Source organism: Puma concolor, chromosome E2, assembly GCF_028749965.1.
Source record: "Puma concolor isolate L17-30 chromosome E2, mPumCon1.1.hap2, whole genome shotgun sequence".
In the NCBI taxonomy this organism is placed as follows: domain Eukaryota; kingdom Metazoa; phylum Chordata; class Mammalia; order Carnivora; family Felidae; genus Puma; species Puma concolor.
In genome coordinates this window covers 13,571,612-13,593,299 of record NC_141681.1, presented here as the reverse complement: position 1 = coordinate 13,593,299, position 21,688 = coordinate 13,571,612, and the positions used below count along the sequence as shown (strand labels likewise).

The window sequence follows — 21,688 nt, the reverse complement described above, 5'->3', positions numbered from 1 at the left end:
CAGACAACCTCAGAGTCATCGTGTCTGGATCCTAGCAATGTTTAACAATAGTGTAGTGACCTCTTTCTGTAGAGCTTACAAAGCACGTTCATACACGTGAGTTCCCTTAATTGTCGCAACAGCACCGCGCAGCAGTCACCCGTCTTGTAGATGAGGAAGCCAGGCTCCGTGTGTCTGAGGGACTTGCCCCAGGTCACCTGGCAAACACGTGGAGGGTCCCAGCTAATCCGGGGTTTCTGTCTTCACATTCCTGGACACCGGTGCAAATCTGGTTTAATTTACACCGTGGCCTTTTGAGTTCCCCAAAATTCCCACAGCCCTGCTCTATGCCGGGTAACAAAACCCAATTCTTGCTCCTGGGCTTAAGAGATAAATGTGGCGGTTCTCCTGTGTAGCACGATGCCCGGCACTTGGGACAGGTCGGAAAATATATTTTGAGGCCCGGGGGGCAGTGACTTTTGAGGGGCCCTGGCCCACTGCAAATGGAGGCCAGGGCGAGCCTAGCTTCAGGAGCTAGAAGAGGAGGAGCTAAGGTGATAAAACACCAGACTTCTGACTGCCTGGGTTCTGAGATACCCTGTGTGACCCTGGGATTGTCACTTCCACTCCTGGGTGTCAGTGTCCAATGGTGTTAAGCAGGCCTTGTGCTTTGGTTTACGTGACATTTAGTTCTGGGTCCAGGCTTTTTACAGGAGCCTGCTGAATATTTGGGGTGGGCACCTCCTTTCTTGCCTGGCAGATTGTCCCAGTAAGCATCTTCTAGTCTGATTTCTACCACCAAGATTAGTTTTATTGTTCTGAATTCCATGTAAACCAAGTCCTAGGATACGCACCCTTCAAGGCCTAGGTTCCTCTGCTCTCCAGGTCTATGAGATTCACCCGTGTTGTGGTCTGTATCAGTAGGTTGCTTTGTTGTTTGTTTGGCTGGTAGTATTTCATTGGATTTTCATTCTCTTATTGATGGGCACTTGGGGTGTTTTAAGCTTCTGTTTATTATGAATAAAGTTGCTGTTGGGGCATCTGGGTGCCTCAGTCGGTTAAGCGTCCCACTCTAGATTTCGGCTCAGGTCATGATTTCATGGGGTGAGATCAAGCCCTGTGTCAGTCTCTGTGGTGGGTGTAGAGCCTGCTTAAGATTCTCTACCTCACTCTTCCTCTCCCTCTGCCCCTTCCCCTCCCTCTAAAAAAATAAAGTAAATCAAAAGGAAATTGATTATTAATACAAGTCGCTATCAACGTGACTGTACAATTTAAATTTTCTTTTAGTAACCAAAAGAAAGAAAAAAAGAAACGAAAGAAAGAAAAGACAAAATAACCCAATTCAGGAGGGAGACATCATAACAACTGATACAGCAGAAATAAAAAAACTTGTAAGGGAAGATTAAGAACAACTTTATGTCAATAAAATAGACAATGTAAGTACAATGGAAAAATCCCTAGAAAGACAAATTACTAAAGTTGACTCACGAAGAATAAGAAATGTGAATAGGCCAATCACAATGGAAGGCATCGAATGAGTAAGCAAAAATCTTCTCACAAAGAGAAGTTTAGGTGCAAACAACTTCACTGCTGAATCCCATCAAATATTTAAGGAAGGAGTAATACCAATCACACATAAACGTTTCAGAAAGCACAAATGGAGGAGCATTTCCCAACTCATTCTGTAAGGTTGGCACCACACTGATATCAGAACAAGACAAAGATGTCACAAGAAAATAAAACTATTGATCAGTATCATGAATATGGCATGAATACTGACCCAAAAGTCCTCTACAAAATATTACTTACCTAGTAACATAGAAAAAGGATTCAACACCATGACCAGGTAGGATTTACTCCAGGAATGCAAGGTTGGTTGAGCATTAACAAAAGTCAGTTAATATGGGGTGCCTGGGTGGCTCAGTCAGTTAAGAGTCTGACTTCGGCTCAGGTCATGATCTCACCATTCATGAGTTCGAGCCCTGTGTGAGGCTCTGTGCTGACAGCTCAGAGCCTGGAGCCTGTTTCGGATTCTGTATTTGTCTCTCTCTCTGCCCTTTCCCTGCTCACGCTCTGTCTCTCTCTAAAAAACAAATAAACATTTAAAAAAGGAAAGTCAGGTAATGTAATAGAACAAAGGGCAAAACCCACACAATCACCCCAAAGACACAGAAAAAGTATCTGATAAAATCCCAAACCAATTCCTTGTGAAAGTTCTCAACAAGCTGGAAATAGAAAAAAAAAAATCCTCATCCCGATAAAGGGCCCTGTTATGGGCTGGAATGTGTCCTCCTCCCCAAATGTGTATGTTGAAGTACGAATCCTGGTACCTCAGAATTGGAATCCATTTGAAGACGGAGACTTTTTTTTTTTAATGTTTATTTATTTTGACAGAGAGAGAGAAAGCACAAGCAGGGGAGGGACAGAGAGAGGATCCCAAGCAGGTTCCACACTGTCAGCGCAGAGCCTGTTGTGGGGCTCGATCTCACGAACCGTGAGATCATGACCTGAGTGGAAATCAAGAGTCTGATGCTCAACCGACTGAGCCACCCAGGTGCCCCGGAGACAGAGTCTGTAAAGAGGTAATTAAGGTTAAAGGAGGTCATGGGGGTGGGCCCTGACCTAATATGACTGATGCTCTTATAGGAAGAGGAGTTAGGATACACATAAACGCTGAGAGGAGATCATGTGAAGACATAGAAGGTGGCCGTCTATAAACCTAGGAGACATCTTGCAGAAGAAGCCAGTCCTGTTACACCTTGATCTTGGCTTTCTAGCCTCCACAACTGTGAGTAAAATACATTTCTGTTATTTAAGCCACGCAGTCTGGTACTTTGTTATGACAGCCCCGGCAAACACAGACCCTGTGAAAATCCTACAGCAAACACCATACTTGATGGTGGAAGACTAAACGCTGTCTTTCTAAGATCAGAAACAAGGCGAGAATGTGTAGTCTCACCACTCCTATTCCACATTATGTTATTGGATGTGTGATTAGTGCAAGAAGGTGAGAACACTAAAGGCATCCAGAAGGGAAAAGAGTAAGTACAACTATCTTTATTTGCAAATGATAGGCTCCTATATGTAGAAAATCCTGAGGAATGTTTAAAAAAACTACCAGAGTGCCCGGGGTTGAGTACCCAACTCTTGGTTTCAGCTTGGATCATGATCCCAGGGTTGTGAGATTGAGCCCCATGTCGGGTTCTGTGCTGAGCGTGGAACCTATTTGGGATTCTCTCTCTCTTCCTCTGCCCCTCCCTCCCACTCATGTTCTCTCTCTCTCAAACATTAAAAAATAAAAATAAAACCCTACCACAAAGGTTTTAGGATATAAAATAAATAGACAAAATCAATTGTATTTCTACAAATTAGCAATAAACAATCCAAAATAGGGGGCACCTGGGTGGCTCAGTCGATTAAGCGGCCAACTTCAGCTCAGGTCATGATCTCACAGTACATGGGTTCAAGCCCTGTGTTGGGCTCTGTGCTGACAGCTCAGAGCCCGGAGCCTGCTTTGGATTCTGTGTCTCCCTCTCTCTCTGCCCTTCCCCTGCTTGAGTTCTGTCTCTGTCTGTCTCTCTCTCAAATAAACGTTAAAAAAAATGTTTAAAGAGAAATAAAAGGAGGTGAGAAATAGATCCTAAAATGTACATGGAAAAGGTGAAGGAATTAGAATAACCAAATTGTTTTCAAAAAAAAAAAAAACAAAGATAGAGAAATTGTACCTGATTTCAAAATGTGCAGTGAAACTATAGCAATCACAAATATGCGCTCTAGAGAAAGGATAGACCTACAGACCAAGGGAACAGAATAGACAGCTCAGAAAGAAACATTAAGTTTTATGGTCAACTGATTTTTGACCAAGGTGCCAGAACAATTCAATGGGGGAAAGGATAATCTTGTGAACACGTGGTGCTGGGATCATTGGATATCCATATTCAAAAACACAAATTTATAGTTATTTCAGAGTACCCACAAAATGAATTTCAAATGAATCATAGACCTCCATATAAAAGCAAGAACTGTAAAAGATCTAGGGGGAAAAAAACATGGGAGAATATCTTTGTGACCCTGAGTCAGGCAATGATTTCTTAGATATGACACCAAAAAGACAATTCATAAAACCAAAAAATCAGTAATTTCATAAAAATTAAAAACTTTTGACTCTCAAAAGACACCATTGTGAAGATGAGAAGACAGGCCTCACATTGAGGGAAAAAAATTTTTTAATGTTTATTTATTTTTGAGAGATAGAGACAGAGCATGAGAAGGGGAGAGAGAGAGAGGGAGACACAGAATCCAAAGCAGGCTCCAGGCTCTGAGCTGTCAGCACAGAGCCCGGCGCGGGGGCTTGAACTCATCAACTGTGAGATCATGACCTGAGCCAAAGTCAGATGCTTAACTGACTGAGCCACCCAGACTCCCCAATAGAAAATATTTTTTTTAATTTTTTTTAACGTTTTTATTTATTTTTGAGACAGAAAGAGACAGAGCATGAACAGGGGAGGGGCAGAGAGAGAGGGAGACACAGAATCCGAAACAGGCTCCAGGCTCCGAGCCATCAGCACAGAGGACGCGGAGCTCGAACTCACGGACCGTGAGATCATGACCTGAGCTGAAGTCGGACGCCCAACCGACCGAGCCACCCAGGCGCCCCCAATAGAAAATATTTTTAAATCATATATTTGGTAAAGGACTCATATGCAGTACACAAAGAACTCTTACAATTCAATAATGAGAAGACAAACAACCATTTTTAAAAACAGGTGCGGCACCTGGGTGACTCAGTGGGTTGAGCATCAGATTCTTGATTTTGGCTCAGGTCATGATCCCAGGGTTGTGGGACTGAGCCCCATGTCGGGCTCCATGCTGACGGTGTGGAGCCTGCTTGGGATTCTCTGTCTCTGCTCTTTCTTTGCCCTTCCCCCACTCACACTTAAGATTCTCTCTCACCTTCTGTCCCTTTCGTGCTCTCTCGCGCGCGCTCTCTAAAAAAGGGGGAGGGCAAAAGATTTTAATAGATGTTTCACACAAAAAGACATATGAATGGAGAAAAAGCACACGAAAAGATGCTAAACATCATTAGTCACTAAGGAAATGAAAATTAAAACTACAATGAGATACCATCACGCACCCAGGAGAAAGGATAGTCCAAAAGACAGGTCCCAAGTTTGAGTGAGATGTGGTGAAATTGGAACCCGCATACATTGCTGGTGGCCGGGTAAAACTGTACACTTTGGAAAAGAGTGTGGCAGTTTCTTAGAAAGTCAAATATATACTTACCACGAACCCCAGAAATTTTACTTCCAGTTATCTGTCCAGGAGAGACAGACACACACGTCCATACAAAGACTTGTCCACAAGTGATGGTGGCAGTAACATTCATAACAGCCAAAAGCTGGAAACAACCCAATGTCCTTTGAAATGTTGAACTGATAAACTGTGTTTAGCCATAAAATGGAACACCATTCGGCATTAAAAAGGACCAAACGTTTTCCCCACCTTGCTTTACTGAGATATAATTGATGGTAATGGAACATGCTTTTGAGTCATACTACAACTTGGATGAACTTCAAATACCTTCAGCTAGGGGAGTGGAGTCACACAAGTGATACGTTGGGCAATTTCGTTTATAGGAAATGTCCACAAAGGCAACTCTCTAGAGGCAGAAAGCAGATCAGTGGTTGTCTAGGGGAGGGGGTGCCTGGCTGGCTGGCTTGTGTAGAGCACGTGACTTTGATCTTGGGGTTGTGAGTTCCAGCCTCTTGTTGGGTGTACTTAAAAAAATTAAAAATCTTTCTTTTTTAATTTTTTTTTCAACGTTTATTTATTTTTGGGACAGAGAGAGACAGAGCATGAACGGGGGAGGGGCAGAGAGAGAGGGAGACACCGAATCGGAAACAGGCTCCAGGCTCCGAGCCATCAGCCCAGAGCCCGACGCGGGGCTCGAACTCACGGACCGTGAGATCGTGACCTGGCTGAAGTCGGACGCTTAACCGACTGCGCCACCCAGGCGCCCCCCCAAAATTAAAAATCTTTAAAAAAAAAGGTTGCCTGGGGATGGGAATAGGGCTTGACTGACTATAACTCATGAGAGAGGGGCGCCAGGGTGGCTCAGTCGGTTAGGCGTCTGACTTCAGCTCAGGTCATGATCTCACAGCCCATGAGCCCAAACCCCGCGTCAGGCTCTGTGCTGACAGCTCAGAGCCTGGAGCCTGCTTCGGATTCTGTGTCTGCCTCTCTGCCCCTCCCCTGCTCACACTCTCTCTTTCTCTCTCACAAATAAATAAACATCAAAAAATTTTTTTAAATTTCATGAGAGAACTTTTTGGGGCGACATAAAGGTTCTGAACCTGGATTGTGGGGACAGATGCCCAAATGTATAAACTGACTGAAAATCATTCAACTGTACCTATATGGTGGATGCAATTCCTGGCAGGTAAAATATATCCCTCTAAAGCTGTTTAAGAGAACAAACAAACAGTAGGAAACATCAACTCATTTTATGAGTCCAGCATCGCACAGATACCAAAACCAGACAGAGATACCACACGAAAAATTTTTAGGGCGACGTGTCCCTATGTCTGTAGTTTAGTTTGAAATGTGCCCAAACCAAGACTGATTGATAACTAGATGAACAAACACATGACAAAGGATGTTTAGTAGAATGGTAGGATCTAGCATTAGGTATTTGGGCATTCACTGCAAAAATCCCTCAGCTTTGCAGTACCTTTGAAATCTTTGATAATAAAACGGAAAAAGAAATGTATCCGTAACACAGGACATGGCTCAGCTGAGCATAAATTTTATGAAGTCAAACAGTATAAATAATATCGATGTAATCCAAAAAGGAGAAGAAAGACAAAGTTTAAAAATAGGTGGCAAGAGGAAGGGACAAGTATGGGGGTGGGGTGAGAGCCACGTGGCCGTGTAAGTCGGTGGAGAGTATCTGGGCTTCAAGTCTGAGAAATACGAGTATAAGGGCGACTGAGGAGGTCGAGTTAATGACCAGAAGAAGGAGCTGTAAGAGTTGATTGAGAATTGCAGGGGTGGGGTTGTTCAGGGACCTGCTGTTTATCATCATCGGCCTTGTAGTGTTGCTCAACTTAAAACTGGTGTCTGTGGGGGCGCCTGGGTGGCTCAGTTGGTTGGGCGTCCGACTTCGGCCCAGGTCGTGATCTCACGTCCATGAGTTCGAGCCCCGCGTCGTGCTCTGAGCTGACAGCTCAGAGCCTGGAGCCTGTTTCAGATTCTGTGTCTCCCTCTCTCTCTGACCCTCCCGCTTCATGCTCTGTCTCTCTCTGTCTCAAAAATAAATAAACGTTAAGAAAAAAAAATTAAAAAAAAAAAAAACAAAAAAACCCCTGGTGTCTGTGTTACTTTGATAAAAATAAAAATTAAATGAAAAAAATTAGCCACAGGGGTGCCCAGGTGGCTCAGGCGGTTAAGCATCCAACTCTTGATTTCAGCTCAGGGCGTGACCTCGAGGTTGGTGAGTTTGAGCCCAGGCTCTGCAATGACAGTGTGGAGCCTGCTTGGGGTTCTCTCTCACTCTTTTTCCTCTCTCTCTCTTTCTCTGCTTTTCCCCTGCATGCTCTCTCTCAAAAATACATCAATAAACCTAAACATTAGTCACAAAAAGCTCATACTTAAGCTCTTGGAAATATAATAAGACCGGAAGCCTTTGCCTGTTTGGGGCAGATGATCAGGGAGAAGCCTGAAATTGCCCAAGACTGGCTCACTTAGGTCAGGGCTGCTTCTGTCTGGGGAGGGCGCCCGGGTGCTGGAGGGGCCCCCACCCTCCAGAGTCTCCAGATCCTGCCCCTGCCTCAGCTGGGGGCTGGAGTTTGCAGGAGCCTGGAGGCTGTGTGCCCATCTCCTGTTCCTCTTGGCTCCTGGCTGGCTGAGCAGCTGCAGTGTGAGTTCTGGAATCCTGCCTGGGGGAGGAAGGCAAAGCCTAGCTGGGCGAAGGGAGCTTTACATTTGAGATCAGGTGTGGCACTAGGTCATGTGGAGAGAGTCTGTGCCTAACCCTTACTGAGAAGAGTAGAGGGAACACACATTTACAAAGCATTTTGAGAAGAAAAGGTGGAGTCTAGAACAAGCAAATGTTTCATCAGGCCCAGAGCTCTGGACTAAGTAGATTTGGAAAGGAGAATGGGAACTTGCTTTTTTGCGCCCAAACCCTCCATGCTTGTTGCCGCTGGAATTTCTCCCTCCCACAATTCTGCTGAACTTCCACTGGAAAAGCTGCCGGAAAGGAGCGTCTGGGTGGCTCAGTCGGTTAAGCGTCTGACTTCAGCTCAAGTCATGATCTCACAGTTCGTGGGTTTGGGCCCCGCACCAGGCTCTATGCGGACAGCTGAGAGCCTGGAGCCTTCTTCGGATTCTGTGCCTCCTTCTCTCTGCCCCTCGCCTCCTTGCGCTCTGTCTCAAAAATAAAAGAAAAGGGGCGCCTGGGTGGCGCAGTCGGTTAAGTGTCCGACTTCAGCCAGGTCACGATCTCGCGGTCCGTGAGTTCGAGCCCCGCGTCGGGCTCTGGGCTGATGGCTCAGAGCCTGGAGCCTGTTTCCGATTCTGTGTCTCCCTCTCTCTCTGCTCCTCCCCCGTTCATGCTCTGTCTCTCTCTGTCCCAAAAATAAACGTTGAAAAAAAGAAAAAAAAATTAAAAAAAAAAGAACATGAAAAAAATAATAATAAAATTCAAAGGCCAATGCTTAAAAAAAGAGTGGTAACAAAGGCAGCTCTCAGGCACTGATTGCTGTGCAAGGAGCCAAGTATTTTATACACATTGTTTGAGGCTTGCAAAAAAAAGTATCATTGCTAATTTTACAAGCAAGTAGATAGAATCTGGGATGATTACTTTTTTTTTAAAGTTTATTTATTTTGAGAGAGTTGTATGCACACAAGCCGAGGAAGGGCAGAGAGAGAGAGAGACAGAGAGAGACAGGGAGAGGGAGGGAATCCCAAGCAGGTTCTGCACTGTCAAAACTGGACGCGAGGCTTGATCCCACACCGTGGGAGCATGACCCTGGGAGCATGACCTGAGCCGAGATGAAGAGTCAGATGCTGAACTGACTGAGCCACCCAGGCACCCCTAGGACGATTAATTTTATGCATCAACTTGGCTAGGCCATGGTGTCCAGAAGTTTGGTCAAGTACTCCTCTGGATATTGTTGTACAGGTATTTTCTAGATATGATTGACAGTCGACTGTTTGACTAAAGCAGATCACTCGCTGTAACGTGGGTGGGCCACATCCATTCACTTCAGGGCATTAAAAAAAGCACCAAGGTCTCCAGAGGAAAAAGGAATTCAGCCCCTAGACTACCTTTGAACTCAAGAACCCAACATCAAACATTTTTAGGTCTCCACCATGTCCACTGCCCTACAGATTTTGGACTTACCAGCCCCTACAGTCCGGTGAGCCAAATCCTTAAAATAAACCTCACCCTCCATACACACATCCTATAGGCTCTTTCTCTTTTTCTAGGCTTTATTGGTGCCTAATACAGAGGCAGGGCTTCCCTGCACCACACACCACATTTGTGGATTCCTCGTCCGCTCACCACAGAAGACCGAGGCTGGGACAGAGAGGGCTGGAGGACTTCTGGGGCACCTGAAGAGGCAGAGAGGATAGTGACCCACTCAAAACAACTCAGTAGTCCTTTATTAGACACTGTCAGCTCAGCCGAAGCATCCGGTCTCACCAGAAGGCCATTTGACAAAACCTGTCAAAACTGTACGTCATCACACTCTGTGATCTGGCAATTTTATTTCCATAAATTTACCTTAGGAAAATAACTGGACTCAGGTATACTGGTAGACCTACGAACAGGACTGTTATAATAATGAGAAAATAAATGTACTTAGAGGAGAGGATAAAGTTTTAAATGAGACACCCGGTCTATGTAGTACTACTATGCAGGCCCCATAAAAGGAAAATGAAGAACTCTCACTTCTGGGTAGGATGGAGTTGTTGGCAGCCAAATAATGTTCCCACTGAAAACAACTAGAAAAGCCAGAGGAACAGACGATATTTCAGGTTTAAGAGAGTTACAGAAACAACAGTGGCCACAAGGGTTAAGGATGTGCAGAGGGAAGAGCCACGGAGGTGCAGAGTGACAACTTTCAGCCATCTGCAATTGCCAATTCTGGCAAGAGGCTAAGGATCCAGGTTTTCCCCAGGGGGAAGGCTGCAGGTGAGACAAGAGAAATTAGCAGAGCCGTTTATAATCTCACAGGCTGCAGTGACAAAACCGAAAGCCTGAGGAACCTCAAATATATGTTCAGTTATCACCATTACCTGAAGTCTGAAATTTTATAAGATGGGAACCTTAAAAGGTGGCCCTCATTGGTTCCAGCCCCCGGCCTTCAGGCCCCCCACTCCCCCCGCCGATGCCACACGGGGTGGAAATAAGCTGACGCCACCAAGCCCTGCCCAAACGACAGATTCATGAACAAAGTAGATGACTGGTGTTTTAGAAATGACTTTTTAAAGCTTATTTATTTATTTATTTTGAGAGACACAGAGACAGCACGAGTGGGGGAGGGGCAGAGAGAGAGGGAGAGAGAATCCCAAGCAGGCTCCGCGCTGTCAGCACAGAACTGGACGCGGGGCTCCAACTCACGAGCCGCGAGATCCTGACCTGAGCCGAAGTCAGACGCTTAACCGACTGAGCCACCCAGGCGCCCCCAGAGTAGAGAATTGAGGAGCTTAAGCCCTCCTGTTGTGCTGCCTGGATTGGAATCCTTCCTCCACTACTTCTCCTCTAAGTCAACCAAATTCCTTAACCTCTCCGAGCCTGAGTTTTAGCTTCTTCACATTGGGAACAGTAGAACCTGCCTCAGAGGGTGGTTATGAATCTAAAATGACCCGTGTCTGGCACAAAAACAGACTTTCAGATCAATGGAACAGAATAGAGAACCCAGAAATGGACCCCCAAACGTATGGCCAGCTAATCTTTGACAAAGCGGGAAAGAATATTCAGTGGAATAAAGACAGTCTCTTCAGCAAGTGGCGCTGGGAAAACTGGACAGCGACATGCAGAACAATGAACCTGGACCACTTTCTTACACCACACACAAAAATAAACTCAAGATGGATGAAAGACCTCAACGTAAGACAGGAAGCCATCAAACTCCTCGAGGAGAAAGCAGGCGAAAACCTCTTTGACCTTGGCCGCAGCAACTTCTTACTCAACACGTCTCTGGAGGCAAGGGAAACGAAAGCAAAAATGAACTCCTGGGACCTCATCAAAATAAAAAGCTTCTGCACAGCGAAGGAAACAATCAGCAAAACAAAAAGGCAACCTTCGGAATGGGAGAAGATATTTGCAAACGACGTATCAGATAAAGGGTTAGTATCCAAAATCTAGAAAGAACTTATCAAACTCAACACCCACAAAACAAATAGTCCAGTGAAGAAATGGGCCAAAGACATGAATAGACACTTCTCCAAAGAAGACATCCCGATGGCCAACGGACACGTGAAAAAATGCTCAACGTCACGCGTCATCAGGGAAATACAAATCAAAACCACCACGAGATACCACCTCACCCCTGTCAGAACGGCTAACGTGAACAACTCAGGCAACCACAGATGTTGGCGAGGATGCGGAGAGAGAGGATCTCTTTTGCGCTGCTGGTGGGAACGCAAGCTGGTGCAGCCACTCTGGAAAACAGTATGGAGCTTCCTCAAAAAATCAGAAATAGAAGTACCCTAGGACCCAGCAATTGCACTACCAGGCATTTATCCAAGGGATACAGGTGTGCCGTTTCGAAGGAACACACGCACCCCAATGTTCACAGCAGCGCTAACAACAATAGCCAAAGTAAGGAAAGAGCCCAAATGTCCATCGATGGATGAACGGATAAAGAAGATGTGGTATGTATGTACAATGGAGCATTACTCGGCCATCAAAGAGAATGAAATCTTGCCGTTTGCAACCACATGGATGGAACTAGAGGGTATTATGCTAAGTGCAAGTAGTCAGCCAGAGAAAGACAACTATCATAGGACTTCACTCATAGGAGGACTTTAAGATACAAAACAGATGAACGTAAGGGAAGGGAAGCAAAAATAACATAAAAACAGGGAGGGGGACAAAACAGAAGAGACTCTTAAATATGGAGAACAAACCGAGCGTGGCTGGAGGGGTTGTGGGAGGGGGGATGGGCTAAATGGGGAAGGGGCACTAAGGAATCTACTCCCGAAATCATTGTTGCACTATAGGCTACCTAACTTGAATGTAATTTAAAAAAATAAAAAATAAATAAATTTTTAAAAATCTAAAAATAAATAAATTAATAAATAAAATGATCCATGGCAAAAACTTAGCCGACTTAGCCTGGCACCTGCTGCTGTTATTTTTACCAGCGTTGTCCGATGGCTGTATGGATATAAAAACGCCCTCCCTCATTCTCTCCCAGGGAGCTTGTCTGCCCAGCTCCTGGTGGAAAGGCCTCAGGTGTGTGGGTCGGATGAGTTAATCTTGATTGGTCTAGGCAATTTCCAAACATGGGATCGCTTGGGGTTTTAAAATCTGGACTCTCTCTGGGGCGTCTGGGTGGCTCAGTTGGTTGAGTGTCCGACTTCAGCTCCTGTCATGATCTCACAGTTCTTGGGTTCAAGCCCCGCGTTGGGCTCTGTGCCGACAGCTCAGAGCCCGGAGCCTGCTTTAGATTCTGTGTCTCCCTCTCTCTCTGCCCCTCCCCTGCTTGCGCTCTGTCTCTCTCTCTTTCAAAAATAAACATTAAAAAAAATGATTTAAAGTCTGGATTCTCTCCTTTTAGGGCATGTATTGCCAGGCAAATGTTCTATCCCTCTGAGCCTGCTTCTTGCCCCCCAAAACAGGGTTAAGGCTGTCCACCGAACAGGGTGAATACGTGGGGATGTTATAAGGCACCGTTCTGACACAAAGTGAGTCCCTGATAAATAGCAGCTATTAACACTAGTAACACTTATCCTGTGATACAGCAGGTAACAAATTAATTACTTTGGAAGGAAAACAAGGGTGGGGAATAACCTTTTTTAAAGTTTGTGTTATTTGTTTTGAGAGAGGGAGAGAAAAAACGCATAAGTGGGAGAGGGGCAGAGAGAGGGGGCGGGGGGCGGAGAGAATCCCAAGCAGGCTCTGCACTGACAGTCCAGAGCCCAATGCAGGGCTCGAAGTCATGAACCGTGAAATCATGACCCTAGCCAAAGTCACATGTTTCACTGACTGAGCCACCCAGGCACCCAGGAATCACTTTTTAATGCAGAATTTGGGGAGCTTTAAAATGTTTGTATTATCTATATTGTTTTAAAATTGTAATCCACATTTTAATAAATTTTCAGAAGATTAATACATTCAAATTATCAATAGAAATTTAAATATGCTATATTGTGTGCCACATACACATTTTTATCCCCATTTACAGGTGACTTGAGGCTCTCATTCGTTTCTACCAGACATTCCATTTGTGACCAACGGCCGCTGGTCAGAGCTCGGTTTCCCGACCGTGGTCACGCCACAGTCTCCCTCCTGCTGGCCTTACAGAAATTCAACCCAAGTATCCCACAAACGATAAGTTCTAGATAGTTAACCCAGCTGTGGAGGAGGGGAGGGGCTGTGCTCTTGGGGAGCCTAGACGGGGAGGGGCAAGGCCACGCCCCGGGTCCGCAGTGGTACAGGCTCCGCAGGCTCCCGACTTTCCACCAGTGCCCTTCTCCCTGAAGAGTCCACACCTCGCAGGGAACTGGAGAATAAATAAACAAGAACAACGACATAACATACTGCCTCCATCGCTTACGAAGGTCCCTGCTTGAGGGGAGAAGACGGAGTGAGGGGGAGAGTGCTAGATTCATGTCAAAAACCAAGGGAACCAGCGGTTATCCCATAACAGAGTCCTCCAGCTCACGGGAGAAACCAACAGACAGACCTCCGTGGGATTCGGGGAGGATAAAGAGCCAGCTCAAGACTCTGCCGTGCCAGGGGGCGCCGGGGTGGCTCAGTCGGTGAAGTATCTGACTTCGGCTTCGGGCCTGATCTCACGGTTTGTGGGTTCAAGCCCCGCGTTGGGCTCTGTGCAGACAGCTCAGAGCCTGGGGCCTGCTTTGGATTCTGTGCGTGTGTGTGTGTGTGTGTGTCTGCCCTTCCCCTGCTCAGGCTCTGTCTCTTTCTTTCAAAAATAAACAAACATTAAAAACACAAAAAAAGACTGCGGTGCCTAAGTAAGTGGGTGGAGTGAGGGAAGGGAGAACACTGCAGCAGTAGTTTTGATTCATTCTGCAACGGCTAGGTCTAGTCGCTTAGCCGTGCGTGGTAAGAGACTGGAAAACAATTGAAGAAAGATTCCCATTATGACGTAGGAGTTTCTCAGCGTGGGGCATCGATCGGGTTGTCTGGTGAGAGCTGGTGTCCTCAAAGCAAAGAGAAAACAGATTTTGCTCAATTACACGCCACCGACATAACGGTCCGAGCGTCTCAAAGTGCTCACGTGAGCAGCAGTGAAACAGATACGATTACCTTGAAAGGGAAAAAGAAGGTTCTGAGAGCCGACCACTGTCAGGTGGGAAACAGGAAGCCAGTAGCCCCGTGCTAAGCGATTCATCAGCAGATAACGTTGAGTGGCTTAACGTAAACACCCTGATGGAAGGCTGCCATTAGAGCTTCAACCCAAACCCCTCGAGGAAGAGGAGGAAGAAAAGCAGGAGTTTTCAGTTTTTAAACAGACAAATTTAAAAATGAGTATTTCTTTAAGAAATAGAGCACACATACACTACGCCCCCACCAAATGTATAAGAAAACAAAACCAAAAACCAAAAACTTGAAATCCACATGGAACTCTAGTTAATGCTACAAAAGCTGAACTGTTTTGGAGGAGGAGGGGTCAGCTTCCATGATGAAAGAGAATGCTCCTACCAAACTGACCTTCCAAACGGTAACAGGTACACATTTACAAAATACAAATGCACAAAATACAGAATGCAATGCCCCAGACGAACAAAGGCAGGCAGTTTTTAGAGGTGGGTCAAAACGGAGCAGCAGCCTGAGCCACCGAGCAGCTAAAACTCCAACAGTAAAACCCACCAAGCTCTGGACACCACGAAAGGCGCCTCAGAAGAACCCAGGCTGCAAGAGAGCAAAGGGGAGCCTGAGAAAGGAGGCTGTCAGAGAAGGAAGATGCTCAATTACAGTGAAAACTCACTCAAGACTCAGGCTGGCCCTAGAAATGTGCTTTGTGGGCAAATCATTTCAGATATGCCAACCCCTAGTCCCGGGAGCCCAACTTTTCCAATCTCTATTCTCTCCATCTCGCTCTCTCAATATATATATGGGGAGGGAGGTATATGGATATATACCCACATACCATATATATATATATATGGGGAGATTTAAAATTTTTGTATTATCTATATATAATATATATAGATTTATATATCTATATGTATAGATATATATATCTCCTATAGGCTCTCTCTCTCTCTCTCTTTCTATATGGTCTCTATTGGTGCCTAATCCAGAGGCGGCTCAGGAAAGCTGACATCCCAGAGTCATCCACCAAGGAAGAGGCAGTGCAGGCATTCAGACCCAGGCCAGGTCAGCTCCAAAGTTATGCTCTTGACCAAATAGGACAGCGACCCTCTGACCTCGGACTCTGGGGGACTGAGTCAGATGATGCCCCAGATCCAAGTGTCTGAGGGCCCCTAACTCTACAGAGGCCCCTCGAGGTGAGGACAGCAGGAAGGAAAGCGCACCTCGCTCTTTACGAAGCTGCACCAAAGAGCCTCTCCTCAGTCCCTCCCGTGCCACGGGGGCCGCATGGATTATCACCTCTCAGGGGGAGATTTGACGAGTCTGATTTGGGTTTCTAGTTAATCCTGACTACCTGCACTCCAGGTGCGGGGCTGGGAGACCCGGGAAACCTCAATTCACGTGTCTCAGCGCCACCTACCGGTGAGTTGATACACCCAAGGCAGAAAAGAGTCCCGTCCGCTCTCCGAGGCCAAGAGGCCGCCACGAAACTGCCATTTCACAGATTGGCAGACGGAGCTCGCGCTCACCGCTTTCCCTCAAGTAATCATCTGGTGGATGCAGGGCGCAGCACAAGACGGTTACGGGGAAGCCAGTCCTCTTGGGAGGGACTGACACGCGAGGAGGGGAGAGGACCACGTAAAGACAGAGGCGGAGAGAGGCCAGCGGGCCACACCAAAGGGAGACCAGGTGTTGTGGGGAAGGGGAGGCTTCACCGAGAGATGGTGGTGATGTGGGCTGAGGTTCTGAAATTCTGGACGGTCTGCCAGGCTGACTGGAGGGGCTTGGGGGGGTGGGGGGCATTTGATTCTAAATGCAGAACTCTTCCCCGAGCACAGCGGGACAGGTGCCAGGAAGGGCATCTCAGCGAGCGAGAGATGGGTCTGGCGGGTGGGAGTGGAGAGCAGGCTGAGAGGAAAGATGAGCCGCACACACACACGGGGCAAACAGGCCAGGAATCGGGCCCCGGCGTCGCACAGTGTGTGGGCCCAGAGCGAGTTCCACCATGAGGACCGTGCTCTGCCACACGCTAAGGAGTCCGGACGCAACCTCCGCAACGACTGGAGTCATGAGGACGTGCTAAGCCAGGGAGTACAAGGATCCCACGTGTTTTGGAAAGACAGCCCCGCAGAGCGAGGACAGGGTGGGAGCAGGAGCGGGCCGTCTCTTAGGGGATCGTCATCAAAGCGAGGGATGCTACTCTCTGAACGCCGGCAGCAGCGGCGGGAACGAGAGGCCGGAAGAGACCAGAGGTCCGGGGACACCACTCGGTCGTGCCGGGTGACGAACCGGAGGTACGGGGAGAAGCCAGCGGGGCGACCACATGACCCCGCGGTTTCTGACCCGGTTGACCATTCGTGGACTGGAAACAAAAGGAGATTTGGATGATGAGGTCGTTCCCGACGTGTCAGCTTATGGGGTTCTCACACGTAGCGGCTCAGAAGCTGGTTAGATGAGCGGAACAAAAGACCGGTGACTCCCGAGTTCGCGGCGAGTGAAGAGTCCCTCGAGGAGACGGAGGCCCTGACTGCGTCGTTCCTGCGTGGCCACGCGGCCAGACGCCCTCTAGTCGAGCCGTGAGATGGCTGCTACACCCCAGCCCGGGACCCGGTGCGTCACAGAGCACTTGGCCTCACGCTCACGGGCCCGCAGGGGGCTGCGGTTTGGCGGGCGGCCGTTGCGGGCTGGGGGTCGGCGGGCTGGGCGTCAGGCCGGGTTCAGATCTGTTTCCCGAGTCTCCCCTCCGGTGTGATCCCATGATCCTCCAAGACACGGTGGCCGCTCAGGGCACCATCGCTGATGAAAAGCCGCACCCGGGAGGGGGCTACGGACGCGCGTAATTTGCCTTAGGGCCTCGCTCCGGGCCTGCACACCGCGGTCTCTGCCGACCTTTTCTAAAAGTCCTCAGGACGGCTGACACATATACTCCAACCCTTTCACGCACTGCAAGGTCACCTGGCAGACGGCACGAGGGCCTGAAAAGATCCGGGGAGCACAGCTAAGTGGGGCTCCTTACTGTTACATTGCGTGCTCTTTTCTCGCTCTCTGTCCCCAGCCTCAGACGTCCTCCTGGCCACCTGCCCTATGCTACGGCGCAGATGGCTTCTGGATTCAGAATGAACACCTCGGCTCCGTCTCTAGATCTTCCCGCAAGCGGCGTGATCTTGGAAAAGTCACGTTACCTCTGAGCCCACATCGTCTGCTAAAACCTCACCTCCTAAGATTGTCACAAGATCAAATGGGATGAGGTATGAGAAGAGCCCTGTCCTGCTCAAAGTATCTTCCTTAGGAACCAGCGAAAGTCCTTCTGAAGCCACAAAGCTTTCACAGCTACCATTTGTCCTCCGGACTGCTCAACTCTTGGCACCCAGCGGTTTCTAGACACGAGAGAGCTTCCTGGAAGCCTCTCGAGAAGTACGGGTCAGACTTCCAGCCTGGTTGATTCCAGTTCACTCAGAGGGTGTTGCTTTACGTGTCCCGAGACGATTCCGAGGCACCACCGCTGGTGCCTACCGCATGCTCAGCACTTTCTTGGCTGGTTCAGTCTGTCGCGTGTTAGAGACTTACATGTGAGTCCTCAGACCTTCGGAAGAGTAAGGGAGGCTATCTGTCTCTAGCCATGCCGCCACTGCGCGGAGGGTGATGGAATGCCTGTGTGTGCTGTGCCTTGCTTTCCAAATCCTGTTTTATGCTCTGCTAACACAGGCGGATAAGGTTTTGTGTACCGTGTTTATCCTCTGTTATGGCAAATACTTAACACCCTGTCGCCAAACATGAAGCACGTTTCACAGTGGACTCAGCCAGAGTAATTAACGTGTCTGCTTATTCATTTGCAGACCCAGTCGCATGAAAAGAACACGTTAATTAAACTCCGGCTTGATGGAAATACAGGGTAGGATGTTAATACCGCGCCCGCGGAGGCAGAAATGCTGGTCACTCTGGGCGCCTCGAGTCCCCGGGGCTCCTGTGAAAGAGCCCGTGCCCTAAAATGCCTCACGTGTCCTCAGCACCACCGGCTGTCACTACACACACACAGAGAGGGGCTGAGCAAACTGCACATTTACAAAATGTAAATAAGGAGTTACAGCGCTGTACGGTAATTACAATGGCGTTTTCCTGTATCCCAAGAGCACACCGGAGAGTGAAGCGTTAACTGTGCTGCTAGAAACCCCTTGATTGAAACAAGCTGCAGAAACTTTCTACCCAGCAGGCCAGGCCTTTGATCTGGGGAAGAGAGGCTATGGGGGGTGGAGGGGAACCCTCAGACCGAGTGACTGACTTTCTCTTTGTCCTTCCTGTCTACACCTACCGTGGGACATTCTGGCGTAAGGCACGAGAACCGAGAACCAAGAACTGAGAACCGGGCTTGGAGCAGAGAGGTGCTCCGAGCTCCAGTTCCTGGTGTGCAAAGGAAATCCTGGCATGGATCTTTTGAAACAGATGCTGAAACTATCCTCCCCACCCCTGGTAATTTCAGTCCTTGCGAGACAGAAAACCAAGAAGGCAGAATGTTTGCAACGGTGAATCCAAATACCACGAGTGAAAAGTCCTGTCAAGACGTGTAATTGTGCATGGGATGGTCTGCTCTGTGAAGTATCGTACAAGAAGTCATCTGACGTTTCGTGGAGTAGGAGAAGCCCAGAAGAGAAAACAGTCAGTCCTCCTGAAGAATAGGGCATTTGGTGGGTATGAGAGCCTAGAAAGTACAAGAATCAACGTCGACAATAAAGGAGCCGTGGGACTTAGCCTTTTAACGTGGAGATGTAAAATAGTGACGGTTGAGGGGCACCTGGGTGGCTCAGGCGGTTGAGCCTCTGACTCTTGATTTGGGCTCAGGTCATGATCTCAGGTTGGTGGGTCCCAGTCCTGCGTCCGGCTCTGTACTGGTGGTGCAGAGTCTGCTTGGGATCCTCTCTCTCTCTCCTTCTCTCTCTGCCCCTCTCCCCTGCTTGTTCTCTCTCCCTCTCTCAAAATAAATAAACATCAAAAAAACAGTGATGGTTGAGGTAAGCAGGGAGAAATGCGTACAGCGTGTTCACTACTTAACTGCACGTAAACGGAATGGAATTTACAACACCATCACTTCATTTCACCCACCGTTTCGTACAGACAACTAGGTTTCTCCCCAGTTCACAAGCCTGAAAATGGCATAGGTGAAACTACTCATCAGGAAAACTTGTGAAGTTTTTCTCCGCAAACTGCCACATCTGGGACGTCCTCAAGAATACAACCTCAGATGGGTTGGTCTATTTCCTCTCCCTTTTGGGTAGTCAGGTGACACCAAGCTCTAAGCCATTAGCTAAAATACTGAAGAATTTCTCTGCACAGAAGCGCAGAATGTCTTCAACTTTTATGCGTCAGACCAGCAAGAGGCGGAGTTTCCATCCTCAGGCAGCCAGAACCCGGTGCAATGTAGCGTGTGAGTTAACTGGCGAGTCAGTGGGTAGACAGTTGTGCAGGTTGTGGGCCGGCCTGGTGCCACCGGGGTCCCTGAGCTTTCCTGCCACCCCCTAAAATGGCAGCAGCCCTCCGGTTCTTGTGCACTGCGGAATCCCATCATCAGAGGCCATAAGGAAACAAGACTGGCTCGTGTGGCAAGACGGGCTTCAATCCCAAGACCGGGAAGTGGAGAGTGTGGCCCACCGTGCAGTGGCGGCCGTGCCCTCAGAACGCTCCCCATTCAAAGAAATACTGATTGGACCATGCGCCAAGCGCTGCTGCAAGTGCTGCCGTGCCTAAGATTGAGGTTCTGTCGACAGGGTCCCGGGCCTGCAACTGGTGGCAAAGGCAGTCAGCGAACACATACTTTAGATAGTGATGAGTTCCACGAGGGAAAGAAAACAGGGCCAAGCGATAGGAAGGGAGGACTGGACGGGAGGCTTCTCAGAAGATGGAGTGAATGACTCTGCTTCCTCGGGCCCAGGCAAGCCAGGAAGGTGCAGAGTGAGATCCCGCCCAGAGCTCAGGGTGGCTAAACCCGCCTCCGAGGTCGGGCCAGGCCCGCAGACCGGATTTCAGACGCTCTGCTAGAGCCTGGCCCAGGAAGAAGAGCCGAGCGCCTTCCAGAGACAAGGGACCGTCGGTCCACGCCGCCCTTTTGCGCCAGGGACTAGAGTGGCTTTGAGCCGCGGACCCGCTCGGGGACAGAAGCGGCAGGGCGCCTGGAGGGCAGAGCGAAGCCCCGCGCTCCCGACACGCCGGCAAGGCCGGCGACCCACCGCAGACATCCCCGCTCCACTTGCACACTTCAGAAAGCAGCCTGGACCACTGGGGCGGGGGCCGAGCTCCCGGGGCGGGGCCTCGCGAGACCCAAACAAGCCCCACGTGGCAGGGGCGGGGCCGCCGCGGGGACGTCACGGCGCGCGCGTGCGCGTGTGCCGGCACGCGCGGGCGTACCCTTGCCGGGGGCCGTAAAGCGCGGAAGGTCGCGGTCTCTCCCGCTTCCCCGGAACTTTTTACTCCCTCCGCCCCGCCCCCTTCCCATTCCCAGTGCCGCGTTTCTGGCGGCGGGACCCCCGGCAACTGTTGTGGCTGCTGTCCCGCTGCCGCCGGGGTGCTGCTGACGGCGGAGCTCGCGGCGGCCCGTGAGGTAAGGAGACGGCGGCGGGGCGGCTCTGGCCTCCCCTCCGCGCGGGTCTCAGCCGCCCCCCTTTTCGCTTTGGTCTTCCTCGGGAGTGGTCGCGGCCGCCCCTCGTTTCCTGTCGCTCCTGGCGGGTCGCTGGGGACTCCGGCGGCCCGGGGCGGGAGTGGGTCTGCCTCGTCTTTCTCAGTCGGTCTGCGGCTGTGCGGCGTCCGGCCGAAGGGGTCCGGGGTCCGGGGTCCGGGCCTTGGGGCCCCGTGCACGGCTGCCCCCGGGCCTGCGCTCCTCAGCCCGATGTCCAGAGCGGCCGGGGTGCCCTCGCTTCGGGCTCCCCGCCTTGGGCTTGCACAGCGCCTGGCGCGGGTTTGGCTGGTCTCGCCCACCCTTCTCCCTCTGCAGGTGCAGTCGTTTTCCCGCCTGGAGACGTGCGGTCCGCCTCTGCTTCGCTAACTTGTACGCCTGCTGCAGAGTGCGGCAAGCCGAGTTACCGGGAAAAGTGTAGGCCAGGGTGGTGAACTGTCTTCGTGATGTTTGGTCACTCGGGACCCCTGTGAAGGACATTCACATTAGATTCGGGAATCTCTGTAAGCCTGACCTCCGGGCACGCGGGG

General features: G+C 49.3%; 1 protein-coding gene across 2 annotated transcripts in view; it reads left to right on the top strand.

The window, feature by feature from the left end:
- Positions 1-20,945: 20,945 nt before the first annotated feature.
- Positions 20,946-21,688, top strand: part of PDPR (pyruvate dehydrogenase phosphatase regulatory subunit) — a 37,537-nt gene continuing 36,794 nt past the window's right edge. For both annotated transcript variants that reach the window (XM_086688910.1, XM_086688908.1), the window contains exon 1: positions 20,946-21,086. The gene's annotated coding sequence lies outside the window, so the exon portion shown is untranslated. The remainder of the gene's footprint in view (positions 21,087-21,688) is intronic.